The sequence below is a fragment of the Dromiciops gliroides genome, chromosome 3 (assembly GCF_019393635.1).
Source record: "Dromiciops gliroides isolate mDroGli1 chromosome 3, mDroGli1.pri, whole genome shotgun sequence".
Taxonomy (NCBI): domain Eukaryota; kingdom Metazoa; phylum Chordata; class Mammalia; order Microbiotheria; family Microbiotheriidae; genus Dromiciops; species Dromiciops gliroides.
Window position 1 is genome coordinate 79,228,920 of NC_057863.1, and position 23,507 is coordinate 79,252,426.

Consider the following 23,507-nt stretch of genomic DNA (forward strand, 5'->3'; position numbering starts at 1 on the left):
TTCTTCTTTTCTTTATTTGTTTGTGAGGTTTATATAGCCATTAGGTGGTAAATTTTTATGACAGTGCCATAAACAGCTGAAAAAAAGTTTGCTCCTATCTATTCCCATTCACTTTTCTCCAAAGGTCTATTAAGTCTAACTTTTCTAAAATTTTATTCATCTCAACTTCTTTCTTACATTTTTTTTTTTTTTTTTGGTGAGGCAGTTGGGGTTAAGTGACTTGCCCAGGGTTACACAGCTAGTAAGTGTTAAGTGTCTGAGGTCACATTTGAACTCAGGTCCTCCTGAATCCAGGGCTGGTGCTCTATCCACTGCGCCACCTAGCTGCCCCTCTTACATATTTTATAGTTATCCACTTTTGATAAGGATAAATTAAGGTCCCCCACTAATATGGTTTTATTTTCTATTTTCTCCTGTAATTCATTTAACTTCTTCTTGAATAATTTGGATACTGTGCCAGTTGGTACTTACATGTTTAAACATGCTATTACTTTGTTGTCTGTGGTACCTGTTACCAAAATGTATTTTCCTTGTTATTTCCATTAATTATGTCTGGTTTTGCTTTTATGGTTGCTACCTCTGCCTTTTTTTTTTTTTTTTTTTTGCTTTAGCAGAAGCATAATAATAGTTTCTGCTCCAACCCTTTATTTTAATTCTGTGGGGTTTTCTTTCAATTGTGTTTCTTGTAAACAACATATTGTTGAATTCTGGTTGAATTCATTATGCTGTATGCTTCTGTTTTGAAGGGTGAGTTCATCTTATTCATATTCACACTTATGATTGCTAACCGTATTTCCTGCCATCCCATTTTCTTCTATTTATGCTTCTCTTTCTCATCCTATCCCTTCTTAAAAATATATATATATATTTTTTGCTTTTTACCATGGCCTCCTTTAATTGGCCCTCCCTCTCACCCCATCCCTATCCTTTCTCTTAGTTCTTTTACATCCTACTTCTCTGTTGTGTAAGATGGATTTCTATGTCCAACTGAGTGTTTGTGTGAAAACACACATTTATTTATTTACTTGTTTGTTTATTCTTTCCTTTTTGAACCAGTTCAGTTGAAGGTAAAGGTCAAGCATTACTCACTCTACCCCCACTCCCAACATTTTCCCCTCCATTGTAAAAACTCTTCCTTGCATTCTTCTTGTATATCAGATAATTTTCCCTGTTCTTTCTCTCCTTTTTCCCTTCTCCTAGTGCATCTCTCTTTCTCTCCCTTCCATTCTTTTTTTTTTGGAATACTAACATAACAGACTCATACTTATCTCCTCTGTTCATCATCATGGTAGCTGTGAAATTTTATATGATCCTAACTGATCCTTATGCGAGCTAACTATAACTCCTTAATATATGAATGGTTTCTTTCTGGTTGCTTGTATAAAGAATTAATTGTTATTTGAGGTTTTATGACCCTATCTTTTGACTAGAATTTTAAGAAAACCTCAGTACCCACTGGCCTCTGGGGCTCTGCAAACCTCATGGTGCTCCACCCACTGGTTGTAGCCATCGCCATGGCACTGGCACATCACATCATCACCACTCGCTGACGCCTACATGGGCCTGGCAAAATTATAATTATTGGAAGCCCAGTGAGGGCAATCATGTGACTGTCAGAGTGGCCAGCCAATTGGCTGGAAGCTGTGTGTGGTCAACCTGGGGTCTGCTGGGAAGAAGGGAGGTTTTTCGTGTCAGAGGGGATTTTGGATGTATCCCCTACTGCTCCTTGAGTGCCTGTAATCAAAATTGGTAATAAATGAACAGTATCCTCTGGCAACTACAGAGAGACAGCCCCATCTGGGGCACAAGATATCGTTGCTCTAAGTTTACAAAGGAGGTCACGACCTAATAAATTTACAGGGGTATCGGGCATAAGTAAAAATGAATGTTCTACAGTTAAAGGCCCCATAGATACCATGCAAGGGGTTAATTCCGCCACTCTTTGGGCCTTACCTGAGACTCCTACCACATTTAAAGATCCAATAGCATTGCATCCAGAGTCTGGTTTATGCACTAAGACTGATTTAGAGACTCCTGTATCTAACAGACAATCATAATACGTGTCCCCAACTTTGAGGGTCACATGGGATTCGTTACTCTGGGGAGGTGAATGGATTGGTACAAGGGGGTTCAAAAATTCAGGATCTGGAAAAATAAAGCTTTCTGTATTTATTTTCCACTCCTCCCCTGGACACTGTCAGTCCTGTGTCTCCCTCTGAGGGATTCTAGAGTTACCCCGATTCTGATTCCATCCTTCTGTACCTCCCTGATAGGGTCTATGATTATACTGATTCTGGTTGTAATAAGGTCTGTAATTATCTTGGTTGTTTCCTTTCTGGTAAAAATTTCTATAATTATTCTGGTTTCTCCTGAAAAAATATTCCAGACCCTCAGTTACTACCCACCTGAGTTCTTGCTTTCTAACTCTACATTCTCTCAATGAGTGTCCTTGTTTTTCACAGTACTGACACACCTTAGGGGTTTTATACTGACCTTTAAATGCATGACCTCAAAGTGTTGATGCCGGAATGCTTTGCTTAGTCATATTGTCTTCATTTGCCTCAAAGATTTAGGTGGCAATTTCTTTAAGCCTTTCTACAGCCATATCTTTCCAGCCTGGACATTGTGTCATAAAAAATTTATGAATTTCTGGCAAGGATTTATATACAAATGTATTATGCACAATATAGGAGTCTTTTGAGTCTAGTGGGTCCAGTCTTGTAAATTGCCTAGCAGCTTCACAAAGTCTATCATAAAATCTATTAGGTTGTTCATTAGGCTCCTGAGCGAGTTGTAAAAATTTTTGCCAGTTGTCAGATTTCTTAGAACAGGATTCCATTCCTTTCAGTAATATTTCCCTAGCATTTTTTAATTCTTGGAATTGCTACGGATTGTTATAATCCGAGTTTGGCTCCTGGAGAGACCATTCTGTGGAAGCTTCTCCTGAAGCTACTAAGGAATTTCCTGCTGTGACAATATCTGCAATTTCACTTGGGGATAGTATAATTTCCATAAGACAAGTGACATCAGCCCAAGTGGGTTGATGTGAAGGCAAAAACCCTCCCTTCTTCCTAGCAGACCCCAGGTTGACCACATACAGCCCCCAGCCAATTGGCTGGCAGCTCTGACAGTCACATGACTGACCTTGCTGGGCTTCCAATCATTATAATTTTGCCAGGCCCATGTAGGCGTCAGCGAGTGGTGATAACATGAGGTGCCAGTGCCATGGCGACAGCTACAACGAGTGGGTGGAGCACTGTGTGGTTGGCGGAGCCCCAGGCCAGTGCGCGCCAAGATTTTTTTTTTTAAATTCTAACCAAAAGATGGAGTCATAAAAACCTCAAATAACAATTAATTCTTTACACTTGCAATATTTTTTCCTTGACCTGGGAACTCTGAAATTTGTCAATAATATTCCTGGGAGTTTCCATGTTCTCTTTTAGGAGGTCATTGGGTGGATTCTTTCAATTTCTATTTTGCCCTCTGGTTCTAAGATATCTAGACAGTTTTCCTTGATCATTTCTTGAAATATTATTTCTAGGCTCTTTTTTTATCATGGCTTTCAGATTGTCCAATAGTTACTAAATTTTATCTCCTCAACCTCTTTTTCAGGTTAGTTGTTTTTCATTTGAAATTTCACTTTTTTTCTATTTTTTCATTCTTTTTATCTTATTTTATTGTTTGCTGATATCTGGTGGAATGACTAGCTTCTTTTTGACCAATTCTTATTTATCAGAAATTATTTTCTTCAGTAAGGTTTTATACCTCTTTCTGTTTGGCCAAATCTCATTTTTCAGGAGTTATTTTCTTCAGTATTTTTTGTGCCTGTTTTTAACCAAGCTATTTATTTTTTAAAAATAATTTTCTTATATAATTTTTATTTGTTTCATAGTTTTTTATCTACCACTCTTATTTGATTTTAAAAATCATTTTTGGCTCTTTAAAAGAAATCTCTTTCTTTGGTTCTTCTAGGAGTTTTTATTTGACTTGTGTCCAATCTATATTTTTCTTTGAGGCTTTGTTTGAGGTTTTCTCCTAAATTTGTGTCTTGAGCTGCCCTGTCACCCATAGTAGCTTTTTATGTTCTGGTTCTTCTTTCTTTGTTGCTCATTTTTCCAGACTATTTATTGACTTTGAATTTTATGTTAGTGTTGAGCTCTGCTCACCTTTGGGGATGGAATGTCAATGTCCCAAGCTTCAGACTTTTTTTTATTCTGTTGTTTCCCTAGTTGGTTCTGAGGGTCTGCAACTTCTGGGGGCTTCTAAAGTGGTGTGATCTAGGAACAGGTCTGGTCACAGCAATCTTGGTCTGGGTTTTTGTTCTTAATCCAGGAAGAGCCCCCTTTCCCTTGCAGTTGCAAGCATGGTTGCTCTTCTCCACCCTGGAACTGGAACCAAGAAGTAGGGCCCTTCCTCCGTCTCTCCCGTGGAACTGTGATCTCTAGGGTTCCTGCTCCCTTGTGAATGCAAGTGCTTCTCTCTGTCCTGGAGCTGCATCCTGGAAGTGGGTAATGGGAAGTGGAGTTGCCAAGTGGTACTTTGTCCTGCACCCAGTGCCTGTACAGGTATTCCTTGTAACCTGTTTCTGACCAGGTATTCAATCAAATTACTATCTCTAGGCAGTGAGAGCTTCCAATATTACTGTTTTACCTACTGCCTCCAAGGCTCACTGCTATTGCCACTGGACTGAGTTCCTGGCCAGCCCCAATCCCAGTGCCAAAGCCTCTCCTTATTGCATCCTATGTTGTCCTGGTCTGGAAAAATGTTTCAACTTGACCTTTTAGTTGGTTTTGCCACTTGAAAATTTGAATTGAAGCATTATTTTGAAATTGTTTGGAGGGAAATGTTCTGAGATTTGGCTTGAATGTTCCCTCTACTCCACTATTTTGGCTCTGCCTCAAAAAAGTAACTTTGGAAGAGTGAAATTATGAGAAGAGAGATTTCAATAGTGATTAATCAACAGGCATTTATTAAGCAGTTACTATAGTTATACCCCATGAGGTAATGAGCTGTTCCATATAAGTGCTTTTTTCCCTTTAATTGAATTCCTTACATCTTAAATGCTAAAATGTTAAAAATATATATTTATTAATCTTTTTTTTCTTTTCTTTTCTTTTTTTTTTTTTGCGGGGCAATGGGGGTTAAGTGACTTGCCCAGGGTCACACAGCTAGTAAGTGTCAAGTGTCTGAGGCCGGATTTGAACTCAGGTACTCCTGAATCCAGGGCCAGTGCTTTATCCACTGCGCCACATAGCTGCCCTATATTTATTATTCTTAAATGGAATTATAAAAACTTTCTTCTTTGACATATTGAATATAATTTAACCTTTTTTGATGACTCAGGGTCATTGTTATGGGCAAAATGGTGGTGGGGTGTGGAGGTCCTTAGGAATTCCTCTTTAAAGAATTATACCTCTTGGGGCAGCTAGGTAGCACAGTGGATAGAGCACGGGCCCTGGATTCAGGAGGATCTGAGTTCAAATCCGGCCTCAGACACTTGACATGTACTAGCTGTGTGGCCCTGGGCAAGTCACTTAACCCCAATTGCCTCACACCGCCCCCCTCCCCCACAAAAAAAAAAAAAGAATTATACCTCTTGTACAACAGTCATCATTATGAACATCACTTATTGGAATGGGATGTAATACAATAGTTCCCTCAGAGACTATTCAGGTAAGACAAAACAGTCCTATGTACTTTAGTATTAAATGGTACAAACTGCAATGCTTTTTGAGTTGTTTTTGTTTTTTAAGGTTCTGTTTTTCTCACTACCAAGTTAACACTTTTTGCTGCTGTAGCTGTGTCAAAATTGTGTCTAAAATAAGGCACTTTCTCTCACTTATCATCAATCTCTCCTTGTCACCTATTTCCCTCCTGGTTATAATCCTGCTCTTATTGCCCTCATCCTCAAAAATCCCTCCCTTGATCTCTTGGTCCAGCTAAGCCTTGATCCATATCTCTTCTACCCTTTATGGTTAAACTACTTGTGAAGACTGCCTACAACAGGCACTTCCATTTCTCCTTTTTTCACTCCTAATTCTCTCCAGTCGGCTTCTGTCCTCATTCCACCAAAATCATTCTCTACAAAGTTACCAAAAATATATCTCTCTTTTTTTAAAATAAAAGTATTTTATTTTCCAGTTACATGTAGAAGTAGTTTTCAACATTTGTTTATATAAGATTTCCAATTTCAAATTTTTCTCCCTCCCTACCCTCCCTCTCCCCCTCTCCTAGACAGCAGGTAATCTGATATAAGTTATATATACACATAATAACATTAAACATGTTTCTGCATTAGTCATGTTATAAGAGAAGAATCAGAGCAAAAAGGAAAAACCTTAAAACAGAAAACCAACATCACCAAAAACAAAAGAAATAGTATTGTCCAATCAGCATCCATATTACACAGTTCCTTTTTTTTTCTGGATTTGGAGAGCCTTTTCCATCATGAGTCCTTTGGAACTTTCTTGTACCATTGGATTGGTGAGAAGAATGTAGTCTATCACAGTTGATCAACACATAATGTTGATGATATTGTGTATAATGTTATTCTGGTTCTGCTCATCTTACTTATCATCAGCCCACGCAAGACCCTCCAGGTTACTCTGAACTCCTCCTGCTCATCATTTCTTACAGCACAATAGAATTCCATTACATTCATATACCATATCTTGTTCAGCCATTCCCCAATTGATGGACATCCCCTCAATTTCCAATTCCTTGCCACCACAAAAAGAGCAGCTATAAATATTTTTGTACATGTGGGTCCTTTTCCCTTTTTATGATCTTTTTGGGAAAAAGACCCAAAAGTGGTATTGCTGGGTCAAAGGGTATTCACAGCTTTATAGCCCTTTGGGCATAATTCCAAATTGCTCTCCAGAATGGTTGGATCAGTTCATAGCTCCACCAACAATGAATTAGTGTTCCAATTTTTCTATAGCTTCTCCAACATTTATTATTTTCCTTTTTTGTCATATTAGCCAATCTGATAGGTGTCAGGTGGTACCTTAGAGTTGTTTTAAATTGCATCTCTTTAATCAATAGTGATTTAGAGCATTTTTTCATATGGGAATAGATAGCTTTGATTTTTTCATCAGAAAACTGCCTGTTCATATCCTTTGACCATTTCTCAATTGGGGAATGACTTGGATTCTTATAAATTTGATTTAGGCCCCAATATATTTTAGAAATGAGGACTTTATCAGAAGTACTGGCCATAAAAATTGTTTCCCAGCTTTCTGCATCCCTTATAATTTTGGATGTACAAAACCTTTTTAATTTAATGTAATCAAAATCATCCATTTTGCATTTCATAATATTCTCTATCTCTTGTTTGGTCATAAACTTCTTTCCTTTCCAAAGATCTGATAGATAGACTATTCCTTTCTCTCCTAATTTACCTATGGTATCACCTCTTATGTCTAAATCATGTACCCATTTTGACCTTATTTTAGTATAAGGTCTAAGATGTTGGTCTATGCCTAATTTCTGCCATACTGTTTTCCAGTTTTCCCAGCAGTTTTTGTCAAATACTGAATTCCTATCCCAGAAGCTGGGGTCTTTGGGTTTATCAAACAGTACATTACTAATGTCATTTACTACTGTGTCTCCTGTGCCTACCACTCTCTTTCTTAGCCAGTACCAGATAGTTTTGATGACTGCCGTTTTATAGTAGAGATCCAGATTTGGTACAGCTAACCCAACTTCCTGTGCATTTTTTTTCATTATTTCCCTTGCTATTCTTGACTTTTTGTTTTTCCAGATGAATTTTGTTATTATTTTTTCTAGTTCTATAAAGTAATTTTTAGGTAGTCTGATTGGTATGGCACTGAATAAGTACATTAATTTAGGTGGAATTGTCATTGTTATTATATTAGCTCGGCCTATTGATGAGCAATTGATATCTTTCCATTTTTTTAGATCTGATTTGATTTGTATGAAAAGTGTTTGGTAATTGTGTTCATAGAGTTCCTGGGTTTGTCTTGGCAAGTAGACTCCCAAGTATTTTATATTATCTACCATTACTTTAAATGGAATTTCTCTTTCTATCTCTTGCTGCTGGACTTTGTTGGTCATGTATAGAAATGCTGATGATTTATGTGGATTTATTTTATATCCTGCTATTTTGCTAAAGTTGTTAATTGTTTAAAGTAATTTTTCAGTTGATTTTCTAGGATTCTCTAAGTATACCATCATATCATCTGCAAAGAGTGATAGTTTTGTTTCCTCCTTGCCTATTCTAATTTCTTTAATTCCTTTTTCTTCTCTGATTGCTAAAGCTAACATTTCTAGTACAATATTAAATAATAGGGGTGATAATGGACATCCCTATTTCACCCCTAATCATATTGGGAAGGCCTCTAACTTATCTCCATTAAATATAAGGCTTGCTGATGGTTTTAGGTAGATACTGTTTATTATTTTAAGGAAAGCTCCACCTATTTCTAAGCTCTCTAGTGTTTTTATTAGGAATGGGTGCTGTATTTTGTCAAAAGCTTTCTCTGCATCTCTTGAGATCCAATGATCTCTTAATTGCAAAAACCAGTGGCCTTTTCTCAGTCCTCATCTTTCTTGATCTCCTTGTAACTTTCAATATTTTTTTATTACACTCATTCCTCATAATGAGACACCACTCTCTTGGTTTTCCTCTTGCCTATATAACTACTTCTCAGTCTCTTATGGGTGTCCCACAGGGCTCTATTTTAGGCCCTTTTCTCTTCTCCCTCTGTGCCACTTCACTTGGGAATGTTTGACTTTCAGACATTGAACTCAGTGTCCATTAGACATCTTGTACTTAATGTGCCCAAAGCTGAATTTATTATTTCCTCCCCAAATCTTACCCCCTCTAAACTTCCCTGGGTAACACCATTCTTCTTGTCCCTTGGGTTCCCAATCTAAGTATTATCCTTGACTCTTTGCTATCTATAACCTACCATATCTAAACTATTCCTAAGGCCTGTTGATTTCACCTTTGCCACATCTCTAGAATATGCCCCACCTCCCCCTCTTCTAATATTGCCACCACCTTGCTCCCTCATGCCTGGAATACTAGCTCTACTCATCTTCCCCTCCTGACTTTCCTCACTTTCTTTTAGTTCCAGCTAAAATCTCATGTTCTACAGGAAACCTCTCCTAATCCCCCTCAATTCCAGTATATTCTTTCTGTTAATTCTTTCCCATTTATTCTGTACAAAGCTTGTTTATATGTATTTGTTTGCTTGTTGTCTCCTCCATTAGCTCATGAGCCCTTCTAGGGCAGGCACTGTCTTTTGCTTTTCTTTGTATCCCCAGTGCTTAGCATATAGTGCTTAATAAAATGCTCACTGGCTGACTATGAAAAATGGGCTGTGTGAATATGAAGCCTTGAGACCTTTTCTGATTAGTAAGTTAATAAGTGAATGGTTTTTGTGGCGTCCATTTTTGGCCTCAGAACTTTTATTTTTCTCATAGGTCCTCAGTTGTGTTGTAGATGGTTGAGATTGCTCTCAGTGAGTGTTACTTTGCTTCTAGTCTTATTCATTAAAATGATTTTAGATTATAGTGTAAGAGTAGCATATAAGCATATATTTAAAATATACACAATTTAATACTTATACAGCTTATATTTTTAAATAATGTATACTATACATAATCCTCAAATAGTAATAAAATATGTAAATATTCAGATACAGCCAAGGACTCTATAAATAAAATTTTTAAAAATTTGTTTTATATATATATAATCTGTGTGTATATATATATATATTTGTTATATATATACATATCTGATGTTATCATTGCTTTTAAAAGTAAATTTATGAGGCAGCTAGGTAGCACAATGGATAAATAACCTGCCCTGGCTTCAGGAGGACCTGAGTTCAAATGTAGCCTCAGACACTTGACACTAGCTGTATGACTCTGGGCAGGTTACTTAACCCTCATTGCCCTGCAACCCCCCCCCCCCAGAAAAGAAAAAAAAAGTAAATTTACTTGGTCATAGGGGTTTTTGTTTTCGTTTTTGCAGGGCAATGAGGGTTAAGTGACTTGCCCAGGGTCCCACAGTGTCAAGTGTCTGAGGTAAGATTTGAACTCAGGTCCTCCTGAATCCAGGGCGGTGCTTTGTCATAGGGTTTTTTTAATCAAACCATTATTATTATTTTTTATTTATCTTGTATTTCTTAGTCCTTATGTAATAGAGGCACTAGAAAACTGTCAAAAAGTTTTTTAGTTAGAATAGTCCTATTACTAGCTGTGTGACCCTGGGAAAGTCACTTAAGCCTCATTGCTCTGCCAAAAAAAAAAAAAAGAAAGAAAAGAAAGGCACTCCTAGAATAATCCTGGCCTCACAGTCTAAGGGTAAGTATCTGAGGACGTTAAGGTTTGTAACAACAATGTAAAAAACATACTATATTTACCTTAGTAAAGAGTAAATATGGTTAGGATATATGTTCTAAAGTCAGTGAAAATGTTGCAAATGACTTCTTATTGACTTCTGTTGTTTCCAAATAAGTGAAGTTTTAAACTTTGAAATAATGTCTGACTTTATCTTTTCTTTTGTGTTTAAAGTATTTTCAGATACAACATGAAATAAACATGAAGTTCCAATAAATCAATCAAATTGTTATTTCTAATTATGATAATTTATTTCACGAGATAAAACTATTGTGCTTATTTGAATTAGTTTTAATGTGTCAATTAAACTTTACAACTTATTTTCATTAAAAGCAATATATTTTATTTTGTTTAATGCTCTTATAATTGTAATGATTGGAATGATGCCACCTACTGGAGACTTGCTGTGGGAAAGCTCCACCACGAGGAAAATGCCTCAGAGGCATGGTGGCTTTTCCTTGGCATCAGGAAATGACGTTTGCTCATGGGTGCTGTCTATCAAGGCTACCAGCCAATCAACTTGAGGAGCCTCCTGTTTTCTGGGAGGAGACAGGAAGGAGGAGAGGAAGCCTGCTCGGAGAGCTCTTGTGTTTTTTGGGGGGTTCCTGACTTGGTGGTGGTGGCGGCAGAAGACTTCACAGGAAATTTGAGGAAAGATAGGAATGCCAGGCTGTTGGAATTCTGTTCTCAATCTTTTTCGTTCTATTTTCCAATAAACCCTTAAAAACCTAAACTCGTTTTATCAGTGATTTTAGTCAGTTTCCCCCAAAACTGGGGGAACAGATTAGAATCCACATTTAGAATCTTAAATTACACATAATTATATATGTGATGGTATTTGTCATTGTTGATTGTTTTTCATTATGCATTTTCCAAGTACAGAGATATTATAACAAACTAATCTATGATAGATTATGCTGTTATCATTTTATTGTGAAATTATGATTCTCATATAATAAACCATTAAAAAAACTAAATGTAAGATTAAAGTTGAAGCATTGAATATGGTTCCTAAGACAATATAAATATTCTTTGGCCATCCTTAGGTCTGTTTCCAGCTGTTATTTAGCTTTGGATTCTTATTGTAGGTTAAGGAAGAGAGAGTGTGTGTGTGCGCGGGAGGTCCTATGAGAGAGAGAGAGAAGTAATTTCTGTGTTGATTAGTGTAGTTTATATGGCAAATCAGCCTCATTGAAAGGAATATAGTTTGTGTATCAAAAGTGACCAAAATCAGTGAGTTTTAATCTTAAAAATTGACATCAATTTCCCTTTTGTTTGAGATCAAGCATTCTGATGATTTTTTTCAAGAAATGTTTAGCAATAACAGAAAAGATCTGTGAGTGAACTGATTATATAGTATAATTAAAAATCAGAAAAAAATGTGTTTTACTAAAATGAAAATAAAATTGAGTAGGCTTTTCTGCCACAATAATTTGTCAGTCACCTTAGGAACTGTAAAATATTACAAATAATGTTTTATCTTCTTTTCAGGTGATAGAAAACAGTCTTGGCCATCTAACCCAAACATAAATCTGGAATATATAAATTTATTTTATTCAGTGACCTGAATATAGATCTCATAGTTATAGATATCAAATATTGATCTAGAAGCCATGTTGTATAGTGGATAGAATGCTGGTTTTGGAATCAAGAAGACTTGGTTTAAATCTTCCCTCTGGTAACATCCTTATTGTGTTACCATGAGCAAGTCATTGAATCTCTCGGAACTTCCCTTATCTCACCTATAGTCTGGGGAGTACTGTTATTCCAGGGCTCTTGGGCTCAGGGTCCTGGGCTGTTTCCATCTGGGTGGTAGTGGTTTGACTTGCTTGACATATGCTACTTCATGTCTCTCTGTTAGAGTGCCTTGCTGCTTCAGCTAGGCTGACCTGCCTGTCCTGTGTATGGCAGTTAGTTGGCATCTGGTAGGGATCTTTGGCACCTTCCCCATGGTGTTGCACCCCTGAATGATGGCTGAAGGGATTCTGCTGCAAGCAGGGCTAGTGGTCTGGGTTGTATTGCTATTATTGCTATCCGGGTGCTGAGCTTATCTACCTATAAGTGGCAGTCAGTGATTAGTTTGGTGGTGTCAGGGATGGCAAGTACATTTGCCATAGGGGTTAATACCTTCCTTGGTAGTTTCAGGGGCCAGCTTAGAAGCAAGACCCATCCTGGGAGTTGGTGCTGTTCCCATGGCTCTTGGGCTCAGGATCCTGGTCTGTCTCCATTGGAAGCTAAAGCAAGGTGTTGTGGTGGTTTCATGTGCATGGCACATGTCACCTCTTGCTTCTCCTTGAGGAGATAATGTACACAAAGTGTTTTTCATACTTTAAAGCACTACAGCAATGTTGACCTTTATTATTCTTGTTTTTATTACCTTGTTTCTGAACTTTTGTTTTAACTTCACCTTCTCCATAAATGACATAACTGAAGTAATTTATTTTTATCTTTTGTGTTCATGGAACCTTCGTAATGATCAGATGAATAGTCTGTTTCGTGTGAGTAGATTAGAAGAACTAATTAAATAGGTAAAAATTCTATAAAGGATTGTAGAAATAAGAATTTATATCAATCTACTTTCTACTTTTGTAACAATATGAAAACTTGTGAAAGAGGGTATATTAACTTTTTTACCACCTAAGGTAGGATTGATTCATTAACTATATATAACTAAGCTATTTTATGAAATTTCATGAAAAATCAAGAGTTTGAAATGACAGTTTTATATGAATTCTGGCTGGCTCTATAAATGAATGACTAAAGTATTTTAACTCATTTTTTTTGATCTTTGCTTTCCTACATTTGAATTTTTTGATAGTGAGCCTTTAATTTTTCATATAAACAAGTGATTTAATAATTGAAAAATTTTCCCACTTATTTGAATAAGTAGCATAAAATGACATTTTAATAAAAATATTTTGCATTTTGTTTACTATATAAACATCATATTAAATATTCAAAATATATGACACGTTTCCTCTCCAGAAGTCACAACTTCTATGGCCTAAGGTCTTCAATAAAACAAGAAAAGTGGATTAGATAATATCTAAGATTCTGGGGGTTTTATCCATCTTTTAAAACATATATCATTATAAATGGTATATTGTTTACCTTTTTAAAATTCTGTGTTTAGTATATTTCATATTGTGTGCATTTAAAAAAGAGGCTCAGTGTTAACTGGAGCTCTTGTGTGAGGCAGAGTGAATAGAGAGCCAGCCTAAAAGCTAGGCAAACCTAGGTTTCAGTTCTTGCCTCTGCCACATAACACCTCTGTCAGTTTTCCAGACAGCTCTCAAAAGCTCTGAGTTCCAGAGAGAAGGTGCTGTGTTACAATGGTAGAGAAAGCTCTTTACCAGGAGCTCCCTACATCAATGAAATTAGAGATCCAGCCCCTCCTCCCCCAAATCCAAAATGACTCTTGTAACTTTCTCCGAAAATAGGGAATTAAGGTCTTGTCCTTTAATATTTTTTTTACATAACTGGACTCAAGTATGTCTTAGGTCAGTTGTAGATTTTAAAACACGATATTCTTATAAGTATTCTTATATATCGAATGTATAAAAGAATAAATGAAACCACTTTGGATATTGGCTAACTGCCTGTTTTTTTCAGGCCCTAAGGATAGCCAGTATAGTCAATCATTTATTGCCTCAGCTCCTCATTCTGGCTACACTGGGTTCTGATGATAGTTCAGAGATGTGTTTGTATGTAAACTAATTAGATCTCTTGACTGATACCCCTACCTACATATCAACTTCCCTTTATTCCCAGACCTCTCTTTTCATCAAAATATGTCTATTAAGAGTTATAACTTGAGAAAATATTTAATCAGTAACAAAAGAAAATACAAGCATACCAATATCAGAGCATTAACTGCACATATATCAGACCACAGTTTTCAGTCAATTCGGCTTTAACCCCCCTTCTTTCTGCTCATCACTCTTCTATCCCTGTGCCACATCCAAGGTGCAAGAAAGACAAAAACATAGAGGTTCAGTTCTTGGTGGTGTATCGTTCCTTTCTCTTAGCTCTTCAGGAAGTTGAACAAGAGCAGTTTAATACACAAAGAGATGTAGTTTCTGCACAATTGAAAGAAAGAACCACTAGATATTTGGGTATTTTTCCCAGACTCTGTATCAGCCGGTACAGACAGGACCAGGCATCGGTTTCCATCTCCATATCCCAAAGCCTTTTGTATCTGTAATGTACTTTTGTTCATTTGACTGCCCCTTCAGTGCTGCAGTGAAGTTTGTTTAGTTTCCCCAAAGGGAAGTGGTCCTGTCTGGCTATTAAAGATGAGTTAAAGAGAAGTGGCTGAATAAGTGACTTTAGTCCCTAGGATGTTCCCTCCCTGTGTTTCATTATCTGCAGGGAGGCAAAGCAACCCAAGGCTTGCTCTATACCAGATTGGGTAATGAATGACACGCTGCACAGAATCTGAATTTGAAGGGATCTCAGGCCATTTGTCCAAACTACACCTGGCATCTGTATAGAGTACTGGGTCTGTAGTCAGGAAGACTCATCTTCCTAAGTTCAAATCCAGCTTTAGACCCTTACTAGATGTGTAGCTCTGGACAAGTCACTTGACCCTGTTTGCCTCACTTTCTCACCTATAAATGAGTTGGAGAAGAAAATGACAAACCACTAGTATCTTTGCCAAGAAAACCCCAAATGGGGTCACAAAGAGTTGGACATGGCTAAAACAACTCTACAACAACAACAACAACAACAAATATGTGAACAAGAATCTCCTTTTCAGCATAACCCAACAAGTGATCATTCTGAACTAAGCACAGAGTTGTTATTTATACTTTTTTTTTACTGCATCTTTTAGATGCTATCAAGTTCAAACTAACTTGAGGCTTACACATTCAAAGTGTCATGAGTAAAATTTAATAAAGGCAGACTGAGGCACATTCTCTCCAAGAAAGATTACAATTTATTAACAGGACATGAACCTGATGATAAGAATGGGTCAGTGGCTCTTCCTCATTTTTAAGCCAAAGACCCCAAGATGAAGAATTAACTCATTTTCATAAGGTTAGAATAAAGAACAAAACAGAGTAGGTGACATCATGAGGTTGAGGACAATATGGTTGGCTACGTAGCTGAGGCATAGGGAATAATATGATTGTTGGAAGTTGGAAATGAGGCTAGTAGTGGCCCTTCTCCTTCTTTCCTGTGACTAAGAATTGTTAATTGTTTGAATCCACTTGATAGTGGGCCAGATTGCTTTGGATAGCAAACCACACATCCTTGAAGGATAGCTTGGTGTGGTATAAAGATACTAGACCCAGCTCCCTGATGTCTACCCATGTCCACCAAGGACAGTAGAATTAATTGAGATAAAAATAGAACAATGATAGCAGAAGAGCTGGATTTCTGAACCTTAGACAAAGAACCATGACTTAGGCAGTTACAGGACAAAAACAATTAATTGCAAATAGGACCAATAAAAATGAAACAGAATTGGGGCAGCTCTACTGATAGAGCACTGGCCCTAGATTCAGGAGGACCTGAGTTCAAATCTGGCCTCAGACACTTGTCACTTAACTAGCTGTATGACCTTGGGCAAGTCACTTAACCCCAATTGCCTCACCAAAAAAAGAAACAGAATCAATTTAATCTTCTCAAAACTCAGTATTCATTTATGCAAATAATCTATGGTTTCATGGATGTATTCTCTGAAGCAATGCATATTGCAGCTCATTCTTGTCTATATGTAATTCTTGTTAATGTCCTTCCCTCAGTTTGTCACTGACAATCCCCCCAGTATTCTGTGGGCCTTTTTTTCCCTTGCTCTTGACATTGTGAAGATGTCAGTGGATCATGTAGGATGTCCACCAGGTCTTCCTCACCTTCTCCATATAACCAATAACCCACCTATCTTCCTTTTTGCTCATACATCTCTTTGATCATATTCTACATACGCCTTTCCTCCTTTGTAATCCCTTGTTTGTAATATAAAGCTACAGTACATTACAAACCCACTTCTTGCACCCACCTTTCCATTGTACTTTGAGAGATCCTTAATTTCAAGTGTTTTTAAACTGTGGTATTCCATAACCTATAAGCATACAACATCAGAGGTGTATTTGTATTGAAAAAAATGGACCTTTGTTTCAGGAAGAAAATTGATATCACTAGAATTATTTTGTAGCTCCCCAAAGACAACCCAACTTACTCTCCTTCTCATGTTCAATTCTGGGCCCAAATGACATTTCTTTCCTTTCTTTCTTTCTTTCTTTCTTTCTTTCTTTCTTTCTTTCTTTCTTTCTTTCTTTCTTTCTTTCTTTCTTTCTTTCTTTCTTTCTTCCTTTCTTCCTTTCTTCCTTTCTTCCTTTCTTCCTTTCTTCCTTTCTTCCTTTCTTCCTTTCTTCCTTTCTTCCTTTCTTCCTTTCTTCCTTTCTTCCTTTCTTCCTTTCTTCCTTTCTTCCTTTCTTCCTTTCTTCCTTTCTTCTTTTCTTCCTTCCTTCCTTTCTTCCTTCCTTCCTTCCTTCCTTCCTCCCTTCCTTCCTCCCTCCCTCCCTCCCTCCCTCCCTTCCTTCCTTCCTTCCTTCCTCCCTTCCTTCCTTCCTTCCTTCCTTCCTTCCTTCCTTCCTTCCTTCCTTCCTTCCTTCTTTCCTTCCTTCCTTCCTTCCTTCCCTCCTTCCTTCCTTCTAGCTAGCTTACTATCCTCTCTTTCTCCCCAATAACTAACACAATGCCAGGCACATAGTAGGTACTTAATAAATGTATATTAACTATTGACTACCTATCTACATATAGAGATAGACAAGCTCCTTAGGTTATCAGTTCAACTGGATATAGTATGGATGATAGGTGTTCTTTACCAACTTGACCTTTTCTGTGTAGATGGTTAGGCCAAACCCAGTGTTAATGGATCTAATTCACGGATTGATAGAAATTATTTACCAGAACATTTTCTTCAAAGAGGAATATCTAGAGAGCTTCATCATCTATAGAATATTCCTCATTGAATTAAACACCATGAATATGTTTTTCTTCCTTATCCCTTGATATTAATGATCAGAGAGTTGTTAAAACAAGGTTATTTTTGTTGCTTTATCTTTTACAGAATCTTATATAATTTTAGTATGTCCATGAGGCATGATCTTGTTGAACGAGAATATTTAAGACAACATTTTGCTTTACTGAATCAAATAATTTAATCATCAACAAATAAGCACAGTACAACTTGTATTTTCTATATTTTTTCAGTCAACTGTGTGATGATAAAAATGTGGTCTACTCTATAATAGAACTTGAAAGAACATGTTTATTTTCTTCTATTGCCTCACCAAAGATGCTTTTGGTGTGTTTATAGATTATGCTTATAAAAATATACAGATGGCAACAGCACTTTAGTCAGTAATTATTAAATTCTCCCAGTATCCCTTAAAGAAACTAAAAGGTACAACATTTTCTATATCTTCCTAGCTTCTCCTCCTGAATAATTCCTTAAAGACTGATGTTCTTCAAAAAATTGTATCATCCTCAATACAGATCTCCTCTGTATTTGATTTAATTTTTATTTTTCTATTTTTATTTTCCTTGTTATATGATTGTAATGGAATATTATTGTGCTATGAGAAATGACAAGCAGGATGATTCCAGAAAAACCTGGAAAGACTCATATGAACTGTTATATAGTGAAGTATACAGAACTGGGAGGACATTGTGCACAGTGACAGCAGTATTGTTCTATGAGCAATTGTGAATGACTAAACTACTCTCAGCAATACAATGATTCAAGACAATACCAAGGGACTAATGATGAACCATACTATCCACTCCCAGAGAAAGAGCTGATATTGATTGAACACAGACTAAAAAATAGAGAGAGCACTTGTGGCTTGTACATATATAACCTATATCAGATTGGTTGCTGTCTTGTGGAGGGGGGAGGAAAGGGAGGGAGGGAGAAAAATTTGGAACTCTAAATCTTATGAAAATGAATGTTGAGGGGCAGCTAGGTGGCACAGTGGATAGAGCACCTGCCCTGGAATCAGGAGGACTTGAGTTCAAATCCGGCCTCAGATACTTGACACTTACTAGCTGTGTGACCTGGGCAAGTCACTTAACCCCAATTGCCTCACCAAAAAAAAAAAAGAATGTTGAAAACTACCTTTATATGTAACTAGAAAAAATAAAATAAATGTTTGTTGCAATAAGTAAATACATAAAATACAATACAAAGGAAAAAAATCTCTTCTGGATCTATTTTCTAGGTCAGTTATTTTTCCAATGAGGTGTTTTACATTTTCTGCTATTTCTTCATTATTTTGATTTTGTTTGACTGGTTCTTGGTGTCTCATAGAGTCATTGGCTTCCATTTGCCCAATTCTAATTTTTAAGGAATTATTTTCTTTAATTAGCTTTTGTATCTCCTTTTCCATTTGGCCAATTCTACTTTTAAATAAGTTTTCTTCAGTGGATTTTTTTTCCATTTGGCCAATTGTATTTTTTAAGGAATTGTCTTCCTTTCCCAAGCTAAACAGCTTGGGAAACTAAACTCTCTCTTACTTAGTTCTCATTTCTTTTCTTGATTTTTCTTCTACCTCTCTTCCCTTTGTTTTTTATAATCCTTTTTTAGTTCTTCCAAGAAGATTTTTTGGACTTGAGACCAATTCATATTCCCCTTTGATGCTTCACATGTAGTCCTTTTGACATTGTCCTCTTCTAAGTATGTTTTGATCTTCCCTGTCACCATAGTAATTTTCTATGGTCAGGGTTTTTTCCTGGTTTTTTGCTCATATCTTTTAGCCTATTTTTAGCCTGTTAAAGTTGAGTTCTGCTCCTGGGGTACAGGGTGTATTGTCCCAAGCTTCTTGCACTGGGGGCCAGGGGCCTGTGCACTGGCCTTCTGTGCTGTGGCCTCTGGGGCTTACAGCTTGCTCACCACACTGGTTTGGCCTGGCCTATTTGTACCAGTTGTGCCCTGTTCCTGGGCTGGCAATGTTCCTTTTCTGTTGGAGCCAGAGGCCTCATAACTGACCTGCTGAGGCAGGACCAAGGGGCCTCAGTTGCTGATCTGTACTGTGGCTAAAGTGTCTCTGGATAGCTAGCCCAGACACCACCTGTGCTGTGCTGTGTTCCTCTTCCACCCAAGTGAGACAGACCTTTCCTGAAGTCCCTCTGAGTTATCTTGAGCTGGAAAATTGTTTCACTTCTTTTTGTTGGTTTTGTCACTGCAGAATCCATTTAGAGGCTTGATTTAATAATGTTTTTGAGGGAACCTGGGGAGAGCTCAGGTAACTTCCTGGCTTCTCTCTGCCATCTTGGCTCTGCCTCCAATTTCATTGTTTTTTTGTTTTTGTTTTTGTTTTTGTTTTTTGTTTTTTAGTGAGGCAATTGGGGTTAAGTGACTTGCCCAGCAAGTAAGTGTTAAGTGTCTGAGGTCGGATTTGAACTCAGGTACTCCTGACTCCAGGGCCGGTGCTTTATCTTCTGCGCCACCTAGCCGCCCCCAATTTCATTCTTAAGTGCCTTCAGGATGACTTTGCTTACTACAGTCTTGAAATTCCATTTTCCTTTTATTGCTTTTTAATGGCTTATGGGGTAATATGACTCATGATCCTCCATTATCCCCTTTAAAATTTAACAAATAAGTTTATATTATAAAGTGGTATTGCTCTTCACTTCCATATCTCTTTTGACAAGTAAATAAAGTGTCTATTGACTAAGATGGCTTTTAGTCTCTTTTGGTCTCCTTGAAGGCATTTAGTTTACATCAGTAAAGTTCTATATGAAACTGCTGTCATTTGAATTGAAGTCCTTTCCTCTAGGCAGCTAGGTGGCTCAGTCAGGAAGACTTGAGTTCAAATTTGTCCTCAGACACTGTGTGACACTGGGCAAATCACTTAACCTCTTTTTGCCTTAACCCACTGGAGGAGGAAATGGCTAAGCACTCCAGTCATCTTGCCAAGAAAACCTCAGGGACAGTATGCTTCATGAGGTCACAAAGAGTTAGAAACATGACTAAATAGCAACCTTCCCATTTTTTAGTAATCATTAACCTACTTAAATAATTGAAGTTGAGGTTGTTTTAAACAGAATACCATATTTTTTCTCATTTTTGTTTTTTGTATAATTTATATCTATAATTCTATCTTGGTATATTTTTTTAATTTTTACTTTATCACAGTGGTGGTATGATGGTATATAGATAGCTGTTTAAGCAATTATTCCCGCAGTAAGGAGTAATTTTCTGTCTGATAAAATATGATCAATTTAATTTTGTTTTGATGATAGATAAAGCATTTATTAATTACTTGTCATGTACAAGACAATGTACTTATGTGCTTTAGATATAAATATAAACAAACCAGACAGTTCTTGCCCTCAAGGAACTTGCATTCTAATAAGGAAAGGCAAAACATAAATGGGAGGTAGAAACACCTTTATTTAATTTTTCCTAAGAGAAAAAATTATAAGAACCCTCCTATTTAGCTGTGCCTTCCTTCTCTGTCTTCTGAGTTTATTTATATTGAGAATGTTCATGGTCTATTTGCACATAGATACCTGATTCTAAAATGACTCCTAGGTATATATATATGTGTGTGTGTATGTGTGTGTGTGTGTGTGTGTGTGTATTTACACACATTATATATACATATGAAAAAAATATGAAAGAAATGTTATTTGGGCATGGGGGAAGGGGAGACACATTAGTAACTAGAGAGATAAGGAAAGGCTTTGTCTAAGTGGTGCTCAATTGAGCTGGATTTGAAGTGAACTAAGCATTCTGAGACAGAGGTGAGGAGAAAGAATACTCTAGGCATGAGACAGCCTGTGAAAAATATGGCAATAGGAAGTAGAATTTCCTTTGGAAAGAATGTGAAGAAAGCCAGTTTGGCTAAATGATAGAGTGTGTGAAGGGCAGTAATGTATAAAGAGGCTATAAAGGTAGGTTGGGGCCAAGTGGTGAAAGGTTGCAAATGCCAAACTAAGAGTTTCTGTTTGATCCTAGAGGTAATAAAGAGTTATTGGAGTTTATTTTCCAATAAGTCAATAACCATTTCCAAAATGCCCACCATGTGCCAAGCAATGTGATAGTTGCCAGTGATACAAGAAGTTTCCGTTCTAATGGAGAAACAACATCTACGTATATAAACTTAAAGAATATTAATACAAAATAAATACAAAGTAATTTTGGGGGTGAAAACATTAGCAGTTTGGTGGATCAGGAAAGGCTTTAATTGTGAAGGTGATGCCTACCATCTCCCTCCATGCTGCCTACACTGGTGGCCATCCTTAAAAATCTCTTCACGGGGCAGCTAGGTGGCGTAGTGGATAGAGCACCGGCCCTGGAGTCAGCAGTACCTGAGTTCAAATCCGGCCTCAGACACTTAACACTTACTAGCTGTGTGACCCTGGGAAAGTCACTTAACCCCAATTGCCTCACTAAAAAAAACCACAAAAAACTCTTCACTTCTTCCTACCACCTCTGATGGTCATTGTCCTCTGTCTCTCCTCCCTTTTGTGGTTAAGCCCCATCTTCTCAAATAGTCTCTTCTCTAGGTTTCCATGACTTTGCTCTTTACTGGCTCTCCCCTCATGACCACTCCTCAGTCTCCTGAGCACCTGGTTTTCCATCCTTGTCACATTTGTTATGTGTGGATGTCCCCCAAGGCTTTGTCTTGGGTCCTCTTCTCCTTTCCTTCTAGTCTGTCTTACTTGGTGACTTCATCAACTGCCATGGATTGTTATCATCTTTATGCAGACATTCTCATGCAGTCACCAACTACTTTAATGAATGTCCCATAAACATCTCAAAAGCAACATGTCCAAAACAGAACTCATTTTCTTTCCCTCTAAATCTTCCCCTTTTCAGAACTTGCCTATTACTGTAAAGGGCAACCCCATGCTTGTAGTCACCTTGATTCCCAACTTCAGTGTCATCCTTAATTGCTCCCTCTCTCCCCACTTAACCAAACTGTTGCCAAATTTTGTTAGTTTTTACCTTTAGGACATCTCATCTCTATGTTCCCTTCTCTTGACTCACAGCCACCCCCTAGTTCAGAAACTTTTGCCTAGATCATTGCCGTGGCTTTCTCACTGGTCTCCCTGCCCCAAATCCATTCACTACACAGCTATGGAGGTGATTTTTTCCTACTACATCCCCCCTGCTCAATGAACTCTAGTGGTTCCTTCTATCTCTGGATCATGTGTGAAGCCCTCCCTTTGGCATTGAAAGCCCTTTGTATCCTGACCCCTCTTACTCTTTTATTTTCTCATACCGTACTCTCTTCCATGGACCTTGGGGTTCAGCTATGTTGGCCTGTGGGCAGTTTCTTGGATACAGCAGCCCATCTCCCCCCTCTGTGCTTTTTCACTGCTCTGTGTCCTCCATGCCTGCAATGCACTGCTCCTTCTCTTCCACCTTGAAGAAGTCTCTGACTTCCTACAAGACTGGGCTCAATTCCCACCTTTCTTAGTAGGCCTAAATGTTTAATACCTTCTTCTCCCAGATTATCATATGTATCTACTTGTCGTATCAAGTTACTTGGTGTCTTCCCCATTAGGAGGTACATGTTTTAAGAGCAGAAATGGTTTTTGCCTTGTTTTTTTAAAAATTTAATTCAGTTTTAATTTTTTTAAAGAGTGAAAATGGATTTTCTTTCCTCCTTTCCATTAGAAAAAATCACAACTGTCAGAAGGTGAGGAGCCTCATCCTAGTCCTGTAGAACCATGAATGGTCATCACATTGACCAGAGTTGGTTGGGCTTTCAGTTGTTTGTTTTTACAGTGTTGTTGTTATATAAATGAATCTCCTGGTCTGCTCCCTTCAAACTACATCGATTCATACAGCTCTTCCCAGGCTTTTCTGCAGTTGTCCCTTTCATCATTTCTTATAGCACAATAATATTCCTGTGCCATAGGAATAATATTCACATACCATAATTGGTTCAACCATTCTCCAGTGGATGAGCATTGCCTTCCTTGGTTTACGATTCTTGGTTATCACAAAAAATAGCCACTATGAATGTTTTTGTGGTATGGGTCCTTTTCTTCTCTCTCTTATTTGTGAGATATAATTTGCTTTTCTTTGTATCATCAATACTTACCACAGTGCCTGGTACATAGTAAACGCTTAAAATATGATTACTGATTGACTGACACATTATAGGAAA

The 23,507-nt window shown here is 37.4% G+C and overlaps 1 protein-coding gene across 1 annotated transcript in view; it reads left to right on the plus strand.

The window, feature by feature from the left end:
- Positions 1 to 23,507, plus strand: part of KANSL1L (KAT8 regulatory NSL complex subunit 1 like) — a 148,132-nt gene that overhangs the window by 63,491 nt on the left and 61,134 nt on the right. The window lies entirely within an intron of this gene.